Source organism: Rana temporaria, chromosome 4 (assembly GCF_905171775.1).
Source record: "Rana temporaria chromosome 4, aRanTem1.1, whole genome shotgun sequence".
Lineage (NCBI taxonomy): Eukaryota > Metazoa > Chordata > Amphibia > Anura > Ranidae > Rana > Rana temporaria.
This window is the reverse complement of record NC_053492.1, coordinates 348,825,364-348,836,147: the sequence shown is the minus strand read 5'-3', so window position 1 is coordinate 348,836,147 and position 10,784 is coordinate 348,825,364. Positions and strand designations below refer to the sequence as shown.

At 42.7% G+C, this 10,784-nt stretch overlaps 1 long non-coding RNA gene across 1 annotated transcript; it reads right to left on the bottom strand.

Annotated features, from left to right (window-relative positions):
- Positions 1–9,561: 9,561 nt before the first annotated feature.
- LOC120935422 lies at positions 9,562–10,137 on the bottom strand. The gene is made up of 2 exons (XR_005748474.1): positions 9,912–10,137; positions 9,562–9,817 (listed from the first exon to the last, which is right to left on the bottom strand). It is a non-coding gene; the product is annotated as an uncharacterized LOC120935422 (long non-coding RNA).
- Positions 10,138–10,784: the final 647 nt, after the last annotated feature.

Below are 10,784 nucleotides of genomic sequence, written 5' to 3'. Positions count from 1 at the left end.
GCTGAGGGCACGGTAGTCTTCTTCTGGTGGACCTACCGTCGCATCTGGCAGACCTACATCTCTGGGTGCGAAGAGATGGAGTGACGTACTCGGGGTCCATTGGCCTGCTGTTTTTACAGCTTGGTGGATCAAAAAATTAGCTTAGAGCACCGTTTGGGGGGCAGATATCAGCCTTGGCTGTGTTCTTTCAGTGGCCCTTTTGCGGCCGTTCCCTGGTGGGTACCTTTTTTGTGGAGGGGGCTTGTCCTATACCTTCCCCCCTTGGCCCATCTCCTCCACCATGAGTTTTGACTCTGGCGTTCTCGGTTCTTCAGGAATCTTCCTTTTGGAAACAGAGAGATTTTCTCTTGACACTATTTCAGAAGTGGCCCCTTTAAGTGGCCTTTACCTCTGTTAGAGGGGTTTCTGAGTTGGCGCTCTTGTCTTGCAAGCCGCCATGTTTGATCCTTCATAGCCTTAGGTGGTTTCGGCTTTTTTGCCGGAATAAGGACATTGTTTCTCACATCCTTCTGTCCTCGGCCGCGGCATCCTACGGAGGTTGTCTTTCATACTTTAGGCGTGGTCCGCACTTTGCGGGGGTACTAGCCTGCTACGGCTCCGTTTCGGAAGATCTGACTTTTTTGTGTCGGTGTCTGGTCCACAAAAGGGACTGGCAATCTCGTTGCCCACCATTTCTCGGTGGATGAGGTAGGCTGTCATACAGGCCTATGTTCTTAAGGGGCGGGCCCCCCTTTTCCGGTCCGACAGCATGCGTCGGTCTCAGGTGTGCAAGTCGGCGACTTGGCCGTCCGTTCACATTCTTTCCAGAGTGCATCTTCTGATGCTTCTTTCGGCCGCTAGGTTTTTTGCAGGCAGCTGTTTAAAGTTGCACCTCCTCTTTTGAGGAGCTCTGCTTGTTTTGGGGTGAAGTTAAGAGTGGTTTTACTGATATATTTCCCACCCCTCATTTTGACACTGCTTGGGGATGTCCCACTTGTCAAGACTTAAGGAGCTGTGTCCGTCCATGGACGATAAGAGAATTTTTTTTTGTACTCACCGTAAAATCCTTTTCTCTGACGTCCATGGACGGACACAGCTCCCACCCCTCCTTTTTAGGTTTGTACTGCTTGTTACGAACTGAGGCTGCAGCTGCAGTGAGGAGGGTTATGTCTGGAGGGACCGCCCCCTGGGTGGGGCTGTTCAACTCTGTTAATGTAACATGTATTTAATGATCTAACATGCCTAGTCCTCTCCTGTAAACAGGGAACATAACCCACTTGTCAAGACTTAAGGAGCTGTGTCCGTTCATGGACGTCAGAGAAATACAATTGGGTGAATTAGCTGTACCAAGGTATGTACAGCCTAAAAAAAACATAATAGGCATAATTGTATTGTAATGTGGGGGACCAATGTAATACTAGAAAGTCGTTTTTAGGGTGAACCTCCCCTTTAAGCTGCTGGGCGGCCTATTTAAGCTCCTAGCACTAACCAGGAAGTGTTCCTTTATTTTGGCTGACACAACGCCTCTGTCGGTTGGGTATCCAGACGCACCTGCTTTGAACTTCAGCTTCCTGACCTGGACCAGGAGTCTTCACTGCCTGCTTCACCAGCCTTACCCGTCTGGACCCTTGGAGCCTGACCTTATGCCTGCATCATTCACTTCAGTATCTCAAGTACCCTGATGTTGTTATGCATTGCTATCCTATGAACTGCCATGATTTCTACATTCTAAGTCACCAAGTATAAACAGAAGTCTTGCATGTCTACGTACCTCCTTCTCAAATGTTATTTTGTGCACATATACTACCTATTACTTTGAGGACTTTGCCGTTGAGGTTATTTACATGCCACGCATGCTCGGCTACTTCTGCATTTAACTAGTATCAGTTCTACCTGGACTTTATACTTATTTGTTTGAGTTTTCACTGGCGCCTATGAAGGAATATGCGCCATGTTTCTTGACTGAGACTGTGATGGTAGGATTCCAAACTCTCTGCACACAAGAGAGTGAAACCTGGGTCCGAAACTGAGTAGTCTCCGCAGTTGAGATCCTAACTCTCAAATAATATCCGGCGTAACGTTACAGGTGAGTACAACAAAAATTCTATTTTTTTCCTTTAGAAATGTCATTTTGTGCCACTAGACACTCCCCAGGTAGGAAATTTAAAGGAATATTCCACTTTTATTGTTTCACTTTAAGCGTTATTAAAATCACTGCTCCTGAAAAAATGGCAGTTTTTAAAACTTTTTGTTGCATTGATACATGTCCCCTGGGGCAGGACCCAGGTCCCCAAACACTTTTTATGACAATAACTTGCATATTAACCTTTAAAATTAGCACTTTTGATTTTTCACATTCGTGTCCCATAGACTTTAACGTTGTTCGCACCAATTTTTTGCCTGTTTCGCATGTTCGGAGAGCCAAAAGCCTCTGGAAGTTTGGACACGCAACTCATGAAACCCGTGTAACTTGGAAAGAGTGACGTAAAAAATCGCGCACAGGAACCCGAGAAAGACCACAGATGCGTGGGCTGCTTAAATATCCCCCCCCCCGGAATCCTCCCATAAACTCAGGCCACCATGCTGGCCATATATATATATATTAGGGCTGTTACTGATTAAAATTTTCGTGTTCGATTAATCGTTTTTTTTTTTAATCGATTAATCGACTAATTTCGATTAATTATAACGCACATACAGATCCAACTACTTTTAACTGATCTCCTTGCATTGCAACTCTGCATTAGTCAGTGGTAAATGTGGTATACACTATATACTATAACCCGACACTAGTTAGTTTCCACAATCCATGACTGAACTTCACAGTTCACACAAATACGTTTTAAATTCAAATTGTAGCGCTGATGTAAGTCATTTTTTCTTATTAAACTTTAAGAAAAACGTACTGTCAGTCACTTTATAGTAGGCAAGTAGGCATCACTTTAGCCAGTCACGCAAACATACCAGAGTGTTTACATTTTCTGGAAGCCGACATGATCGCATTTTATTGACAATATACCCTGAAGAACTGAACAGTCTTTCACACGGAACAGATGTTGCCGATACACAAAGAATTGTCTGCACAAAACTGCTTAGGACAGGAAAACGATGGTTATTTTTGCCCCCTTCCCCTGATGGAGCCTGATGCATCCTCCTGCTCCACAGATGCAAAAGTACCTCAATCCAATGGGTGCAGTTTGCTCGCATCCAGCAGGGTAAGTCCCACTGTCCAGGCTGTCCAGTGACGTCAAGAATTTTGATTGATCAAAAGAATTTTAATCGATCAAAAAAATTAAAGATTAATCGAGGAATTAATCTTTAATTTCCCCAGCCCTAATATATATATATATATATATATATATATATATATATATATATATGCTCTGCATTTAGTGTATACAGTGCATTTGGTGGTGTACAGTATATAACACACTTCAGGCAGTGTACACAGTATATAATACAGTGTGTACAGTTTCTAATACACTTCAGGCAGTGTACACAGTATATAATACAGTGCAGCCGGTGTACAGTTTCTAATACAGGGCAGGCGGTGTACACAGTATATAATACAGTGTGTACAGTTTCTAATACACTTCAGGTGGTGTACATAGAATATAATACAGTTCAGCCAGTGTACAGTTTCGAAACAGTGCAGTCCATGCACACTATGTATGACAGTGTAGTGCGGTGTTAAACAAAAATCCCCATCATGTCTAATTGTCTGGAAGTCCACCAAGGAGAGGTAGATGCTCACAGGCCACTAAAAGAGCGCAAGCAGCCACTGTGTCAACAGCGAACAGTGGTGGTCGTGGACATGGTGCATCCTCTGCAAGCGGGTCACGCTTGTCCTTTTTTTTCTGCTGCTGGCCGTGTTATTGAGCCACAACATGCAGAAGAGTTGGTGGAGTGGATAACCATGCAGTCTGTTGGCAACAGCCCCTGAAAGACCCCCCATCAAAGAACGAGGCGGACTTCTCCTTGCTCCTTATCTGGGATCTCAAACCCTACTATACCTCCAGTCCTCTCAAAAACCTGCACTGAGAGAAATGAAGTTATAGCAATAGGTGCCACAAGTACTTGCAGCCAATCTGCTAGCAGTACACCAACAGTTGATTTCAGCTGGCAAATTTCACTACCCTAGTTGCTGAATCGTAAAAAAAGAATTCTGTCCCAGCCAACCACATGCTTAGTGTCTAAATACTAGCTTGGCCAAATTGCTAGCACTGCAACTGCTGCCTTTTCGGCTGGTAGACTCTGCCCTCTTTCCTGAATTTGTGGAATGTGCAGTACCACGGAGGGGGCGTGACCGGATGGAGGAGTGGAGGTGTGTGGTGTGAGGTGCGAGACATGTGAAGGACGGCAAGTGTGTGTCTTCTGCCACCGATAATGCAGGCTCTACTCCGGTACATATGAATTGAGCACCTTGAGCACCCCGAATGGAGGTTTAGAGGTTCCGTCCCCACCTGCCTGCTGACACGAGTTGAGCGTCATGTGCATCCTGTACGGAGGTTTTGAGGTCCTGTCACTGCCTGCTGACTTGTCCCTGCTTGTTTGCTGACATGGATCGAGCGCCCTGAACGGAGGTTTTGATGTCCCGTCCCTGCTCGCTAACTCGTCCCTGTCTGCCTTTCTTGCCTTACCTGTTCTTGCTGTGCAGAGACGGGTGCGGGGGTGCTGGTCTTTGTCCCTATCCGTGACCGGTGGATGATCTCCCGAAGCTCCTGCGCAACAAAGCCGCAAGTCTGCCTCCCAGTGCTCCTGATTGGCTGTACCCTGAAAGGAGTCAGGATAAAGGGAGAAAAATGTAAAAACGAAGGCAAAACAGAAAGCCAACATCCAACACTCAACACCTCAACACCCAAAGGACTGTGTGAGTAAAAGATCAGTAAAAGAGGAACATAAATTGTGGTGTGTTGGATTTATTAGATAGACTGTGTGTTACAGGCTGTGCGGTGCGAACAACAGGTGGTGCACTGTACCATATATTTCACACAGTATATGGTCGCCGTACAGGCATTAGAAGATAGGAAGCATTGCCTGGTCAAAAGGCTGCATTTTAATATATGCAATATTGGTGCATAAGGACTATTGGGAATAGTTAAATCTTGCATAGCGGTACCTTGCAAAGCTTTCCACAAAACAGATAAGACGGAGTAAATTACATGATAATTGGGACTTCCTATATATCTACATTTATATCTACATATATCTGCATTCCCTCCTTTTCTTTCTTTTTTCTCCGCCTCAGGCGATAATTGGGACTTCCTATATACCTACATTTGTATCTACATATATATCTACATATATCTGCATTCCCTCCTTTTTTTTTCTCTCGCCTCTGGCTTTATTTTGCCTAGCCGCTATTTCCCTTTTTTTATGGGGAAATAGAGTTGGTTAAGTTGCTATGTGGGGGCCACAGTCACTACGATCAGCGAAGGATAAAGGTGGTTCAGCCACTGCAGCAGCTGCCAAGCTACAAAAATATGCTCATACATCGGATCAAACCCCAACTAAAGGGGGTCTAGCGGTCCAGACTAAAATATTAACAGACAGGAAGAGCTAAGGTCAAGTGGCGGTAGCTGTAACTAAAAAATTCAGCTATGGCTGACAAAGGGGGCGAGATAATTCCAGCATCAGCTTCCTTCATAGAGGACACCCCCACGATAAAAGATGTATTTTCGGTAGTCAACATGTGTAAACAGACATTGGGGGAATTGTGCGATCAAATGAAGGGCATCAAAGAGGAGCTGATCTTAGTGCGACAGGAGCTCCAAAAAACAAACAAAAGGATAACAGAGGTGGAGGGGAGGATATCTCAAATAGAGGATGAATTACATCCAGTAAAGCAAGAGGTTAAAATAATGAAAGACCAAATGAGCAAGTTCGATGAAAAAATTTATGAAATAGAAAATAGACTACGGAGGGATAACGTGAGACTGGTGGGACTCCCGGAAAAATGTGAAGGGGCTAACTCAATAGAGTTTCTGGAAAACTGGTTTATAAAGCTATTTGGAAGGGAATGTTTCTCGCAACAATTTTTGATAGAAAGAGCTCACAGAGTCCCCTTTAAGCCTCCCCCAGCTGGAGGATGACCGCAATCAATGTTATTGAAATTCCTAAATTATAGGGATAAAGAAACACTACTGAGAAAGGATATATTTTTTTGATGGATCTAAGGTCACATTGTACCCGGATTTCTCACCCTTTCTGCAGAAGCGGAGGGCAAGTTTCACAGATGTCAAACGCAAAATGCAAAAATTAAATCTCACATATGCCTTATTATACCCAGCACGGCTGGGTAGGATTTTTTTTTCTCGATACCCCGGAAGGTGTGATGACATGGCTAGAGGATGAAAAAGATAACCTATCAACAGAGTGAAGAGACATTTAGATCAAAAATGAAAATAGGGGAAGTTAAAGGGGAAGGAGTAAGATGTGTTGTCGGGTGGGGGGGGGGTACACACATTATGTGAGGGGGAAATATGGGTGGAGAGTGTATCAAAATGAGATACAGTGCTTTGCGAAAGTATTTGGCCCCCTTGAACTTTGCGACCTTTTGCCACATTTCAGGCTTCAAACATAAAGATATAAAACTGTAATTTTTTTTGAAGAATCAACAACTAGTGGGACACAATCATGAAGTGGAACGAAATTTATTGGATATTTAAAACTTTTTTAACAAATAAAAAACTGAAAAATTGGGCGTGCAAAATTATTCAGCCCCCTTAAGGTAATACTTTGTAGCGCCACCTTTTGCTGGGATTACAGCTGTAAGTCACTTGGGGTATCAATTTTGCACATCGAGAGACTGAAATTTTTGCCCATTCCTCCTTGCAAAACAGCTCGAGCTCAGTGAGGTTGGATGGAGAGCGTTTGTGAACAGCAGTTTTCAGTTCTTTCCACAGATTCTCGATTGCATTCAGGTCTGGACTTTGACTTGGCCATTCTAACATCTGGATATGTTTATTTGTGAACCATTCCATTGTAGATTTTGCTTTATGTTTTGGATCATTGTCTTGTTGGAAGACAAATTTTCGTCCCAGTCTCAGGTCTTTTGCAGACTCCATCAGGTTTTCTTCCAGAATGGTCCTGTATTTGGCTCCATCCATCTTCCCATCAATTTTAACCATCTTCACTGTCCCTGCTGAAGAAAAGCAGGCCCAAACCATGATGCTGCCACCACCATGTTTGACAGTTGGGATGGTGTGTTCAGGGTGATGAGCTGTGTTGCTTTTACGCCAAACATAACGTTTTGCATTGTTGCCAAAAAGTTCGATTTTGGTTTCATCTGACCAGAGCACCTTCTTCCACATGTTTGGTGTGTCTCCCAGGTGGCTTGTGGCAAACATTAAACAACACTTTTAATGGATATCTTTAAGAAATGGCTTTCTTCTTGCCACTCTTCCATAAAGGCCAGATTTGTGCAGTATACAGGGACTGATTGTTGTCCTATGAACAGAGTCTCCCACCTCAGCTGTAGATCTCTGCAGTTCATCCAGAGTGATTATGGGCCTCTTGACTGCATCTCTGATCAGTCTTCTCCTTGTATGAGCTGAAAGTTTAGAGGGACGGCCAGGTCTTCGTAGATTTGCAGTGGTCTGATACTCCTTCCATTTCAATATTATCGCTTGCACAGTGCTCCTTGGGATGTTTAAAGCTTGGGAAATCTTTTTGTATCCAAATCCGGCTTTAAACTTCTCCACAACAGTATCTCAGACCTGCCTTGTTCTTCATGATGCTCTCTGCACTTTAAACGGACCTCTGAGACTATCACAGTGCAGGTGCATTTATACGGAGACTTGATTACACACAGGTGGATTCTATTTATCATGATTATCATCATTAGTCATTTAGGTCAACATTGGATCATTCAGAGATCCTCACTGAACTTCGGGAGAGAGTTTGCTTCACTGAAAGCAAAGGGGCTGAATAATTTTGCACACCAAATTTTTCCGTTTTTTATTTGTTAAAAAAGTTTGAAATATCCAATAAATTGTGTTCCACTTCATGATTGTGTCCCACTTGTTGTTGATTCTTCAAAAAAAATTACAGTTTTATATCTTTATGTTTGAAGCCTGAAATGTGGCAAAAGGTTGCAAAGCTCAAGGGGGCCGAATACTTTCACAAGGCACTGTATGGTTTGAGAGAAGATTGGGGAAAGGATGAGGGGGGGGGGGCGGGGTGGAAGGGGAAATGGGGAGTGAAAGTAGAAGGAATAGTGGGGATGGATGGACCGATCACAAAACAAGCCCCTAGGGATTACCTAGGAAGGTGTAGGGAGGGGTTGGGAGGAGGGGGGGCATGTAGAAAGGGAGGGAGGAGGGCGAGTCATCACAGGGTGGTATCTCAGGGGACACACAAGGGTTTGAATACACTAAGGGTAAAACATATATATATATATGCAAACAGGTCAAATTTTCGTTAAAAGTATTTACACTGAGGGGAAAATATACACATATACAAATAGTACAAACCTCGGTAAAAGGTAAATCTGCACAGATAATATATCTAATAAAAACAAGCACGTTGTCACGGAATGTAATGATAAACACACAAGTACACTAAATAGTAAGTGGGGAAAATTATATTCTTGCTCCATATAGCGCTTCTTAAAGATAAAAAGAGGACTAGGAGTATGGGTGCACTAGGGGGTGTAAAAAGAGAATTGCCTTTTTCTTTTTTATCTCCGCGTTTTTTATTTATGTTATTAGATGGTATATGAATATCCTGGATTATGGAATGTATAAGGATGTGATTTAATGCAGGATAGAATATTGAAAATAGGATCCTGGAATGTCCGTGGGATGGGTACTCCAGCCAAAAGAGCAGTAGCATATGACATGCTGGAAGCGCACAAGGTGGGACTGATCTGTTTACAGGAGACACACTACACCAAGGACATTAAGAAACAAGTTCAGAACAGGAAATTTCAACATCAATATCACTCGGTCCACACCTCCTATTCTAGGGGTGTGTCAGTTTTCGTAAAAAGGGGAGTGGTGTTCACCTGTAAGCAGATCAGTATTGATGAAGAGGGGCGGTATGTTTTTCTGTACTGTGTAATAGAGAATGGGGAATATGTGCTTGCAAATATATATATCCCCCCGTCATTTAAATTGGAAGTTATGTATAAACTAATGGATTTTATGATGGATAAAACCGGGATCCCTGTTATAGCAATGGGGGATTTTAATGAGGTAATAAATAAGAAATGGGATAGATTTCCAAGGGAAAGCCCACAGAATGCCTCAGAGAGTCGGTTACATCAGTTTTTACAGGATGCAGGGTTGTTTGATATATAGAGAGTGAGAAATCCAGAGGAGTTGCAATATTCTTGCTGCTCCAGCTCCTATTCCACATTGTCCAGGATAGATTTAGTCATGGGCAATGTGGAAGCTTCTCAAATAATTAGGGAAATAGTATATCAGCCCAGAGGGGTATCAGGTCATTCATGAAACAAGGAAAAACGCATATATGGAGTCCGTGTGCCGCGCACCCCGAAAATGCAAAAACAAAAATGGGAAGGTCCCCCAGTGGGGTTTTTTAGCAGGATGATGTTCTCAATGAATAAGAGTGGTTGGATGATATTGAAGTTAAAATCTTTACTTGGTTTCAACATTAAATTACAATAAAATGTACAACATGGTTGGAGCATTTGTAAAATAATGTAGATAATATACATATAGTACACTCTGATTATACATGAATATAAAAATAACAGTGGCAAAAATCAACAACAATACAATACATGTTACATCGTGATTCAATTGGTTTCCGTATGAGTACCCCGACGCGTTTCGACCTAAACTGTCACGGTCTTCTTCAGGGGAATTGTACTCTGATAGATATAATTAGAAAAATTATTAAAGTTACATCCCTCTAACAAAAATGTTTAACATCTGCTGAGAGAATATTGTTGAAATTATATTTACCACTCAAGGGTTAATGAATTAACATGTAATCAGAGATGGTTGCTGAGAAGTAAAAATGATCCGAAGACCCCCATAACAAGAGAAACCCCCGTTCCGCTTGACGGGAACCCACCAAACCGGGCTTACAAGGAGTCGCAAGTGTGGACCATAGGGGGGAGGAGACGACCGGATGACACCTGTATTGATTGAATATTTGGTTTAATTTAATATAAGTAATAATGTGAGTACTAATAATATTGCATAAGCATAGATAACATCCATTAGGCTATGACCCCCACCACATGTAACGATCTAATGGGATCATAAACATGGGCATATGTAGGAGGTAAGTATTGAAATGGAATATGTTAGTAAATCTTAATACACCAATGCTAGTATTGCAAAGGTGTAGATGGAAGTATACCAAAACCAGGGGTTTTGTACTGGTACAATGAACATCATGAGAGTCGGTTACATCAGTTTTTACAGGATGCAGGGTTGTTTGATATATAGAGAGTGAGAAATCCAGAGGAGTTGCAATATTCTTGCTGCTCCAGCTCCTATTCCACATTGTCCAGGATAGATTTAGTCCTGGGCAATGTGGAAGCTTCTCAAATAATTAGGGAAATAGTATATCAGCCCAGAGGGGTATCAGGTCATTCATTGGTGACAATAACTGTAAATATAGAGGGGAGTAGGCCTGTCAGGGTATGGAAAATAAGTCCGCTGTGGTTTGAATTAATGGGGGAACCCGAGTAGATAATGTCGAAAATAAAAGAGTTTATAGAGTTTAATGAAGGAACCGTGACGAGGGGTATGATGTGGGACGCATTGAAAGCATTCCTAAGGGGGCTATGTATTCAACAAGTGCCGAAAATCAAGAAGGTATCAAGG